This window comes from Ailuropoda melanoleuca, chromosome 2, assembly GCF_002007445.2.
Source record: "Ailuropoda melanoleuca isolate Jingjing chromosome 2, ASM200744v2, whole genome shotgun sequence".
Classification (NCBI taxonomy): domain Eukaryota; kingdom Metazoa; phylum Chordata; class Mammalia; order Carnivora; family Ursidae; genus Ailuropoda; species Ailuropoda melanoleuca.
The window spans coordinates 166,393,404-166,395,339 of record NC_048219.1 but is presented as its reverse complement, the minus strand read 5'-3'; positions in this window follow the sequence as shown (position 1 = coordinate 166,395,339).

Sequence of the window (1,936 nt, the reverse complement as noted above, 5' to 3'; positions counted from 1 at the left end):
CGGAGGCAGACGCTCAACGACTGCGCCACCCAGGCACCCCTACAATGCTGGTTCTTGACCTGGGTGGGTTGGGTTAAATGTCACTGAGTTCCAGGACCTCGGGCTCATGCCTGGAAGTAGGCAAGGTGGGGGAGAAAGCCAGGGTGGCTGATAAGGCAGAAAAGGGGGCCACCTGGGCAGCTCTGAAGCCTGTCCCCTTTGTCATCACCCATGTGGGCCCACTGTAACTTCTCTTGTCTCTACCCTACCAGAGGCTTTCCTAGCACCTGCAGCAGCCCTGCCAGAATGGGCTCTCTCCTTCACATTCCACTCCAGGACCTCACACCCTCTGCTCTGCACTGAGAATTGTTTTCTCTCAGCGCAGATCCCACACGCCACTTGTTCCAAAGTGACCATATGCATCTGTGGTCCTGTTGGCGAGAAAGTGACAGGGAGTCTTCTTCCATCAGGTGAAGTCAGGGGCTTCCGAGAAGACCCCACTCTTGAGAAGGGATGTGGGGAGGGAACAGTGTGCCCCAGGGACACAGGGTAGAAAATGGCACAGGACAAAAGGAGTGGGCCCAGGGCTGGATGATGGTGTTGACTCCCTTTCTCCACTCCTCCTGTCTTTCCTCAGACTTTTCTGTTCCTCCTTTGGGTGCTGCTCAGACTGTGGGACCAGCTGGAACAGTGACCAAGGTTTGGGCCATTCTCAAAAGAAGGTGGGAGGCAGTCGTATTAGTTTGCTAAGGCTGTCGTAACAAAATACCACAGACTGAGGGGCTTCAACAACACACATTTATTTTCTCACAGTTTTGGAGACTGGAAGTCCAAGATCAAGGTGTCTGCAGGTTTCTACTGAGGCCTCTCTGTCTTGCTGTCTTCTTCTGTTCCTGCATTGTCCTTTTTCTGTGTGAGCACATCCCTAGTGTCTCCCCCACTTCTTCAAAGACATTAGTCAGATTTGATTAGGGCCCACCCTAATGGTCTTAATTTAACTTAATTTCCTCTTTTTTTTGTTTTTTTTTTTGTTTTTTTAAGGATTTTGTTTTTAAGTGATCTTTACACCCAACGTGGTGCTTGAACTCACAACCCAAAGATCAGGAGTTGCATGCTCTACCCACTGAGCCAGCCAGGTGCCCTAACTTAATTTCCTCTTTATTTATTAATTTTTTAAAGATTTTATTTATTATTTGAGAGAGAGAGGGAGAGCATGACCTGGGGGGAGGGGAAAAGGGAGAGGGAGAAGCAGACTCCACGCTGAGCAGGGCTTGATCCCAGGACCCTGAGATTATCTGACACTTAACCACCTGAGCCCCCCAGGTGCCCCTTAATTCCCTCTTTAAAGCTCTATCTCCAAATACAGTTAAATTCTGAGGTACTAGGAGTTAGGGCTTCAACATAAAAGAATGGCAGTCGAGGGGCAGGGGAAACACATAACTTAGCCCATAACAGTTGTGTAACTTGGTGACTGAAAGAAGTCACTCTAAAGTTAAAATCTTGGCTCCTCTGTTTCCTACCTGTGTGATGTTGGGCAAGTTGCTTAGCCTCTCTGGGCCTCAGTTTCCTCCTAGATACAATGGGATTAATATTACCTACCTCAAAGAATTTTTATGAGGATTAAATGAGATGAGGAAGTGACTGCTTGGCATAGCGCCTGGCACACAATAAATGTCTGGGAACTGGACTGTTATTCCTAGATAGTAAGGAGCGTCCTGTAGGCCCAAACCCCCAGTGAAGGAGGGAATCAGGCCGGCAGCAGGCAGAAGCTTCCTGGACCCACTGTAGCAAAAAGCAGCAATTGAGATTGGTACAGATTCGCACCCCCCCATACACCCCAACTTCGCATGGCTAGGATTGTTTGAATCATTTACAACAAGTGTGCACTACTTTTCAGGAAGAAACAATTCTATGGAATAGGCCGGGAGGGTATTGATAACCCCATTTTGCAGATGTA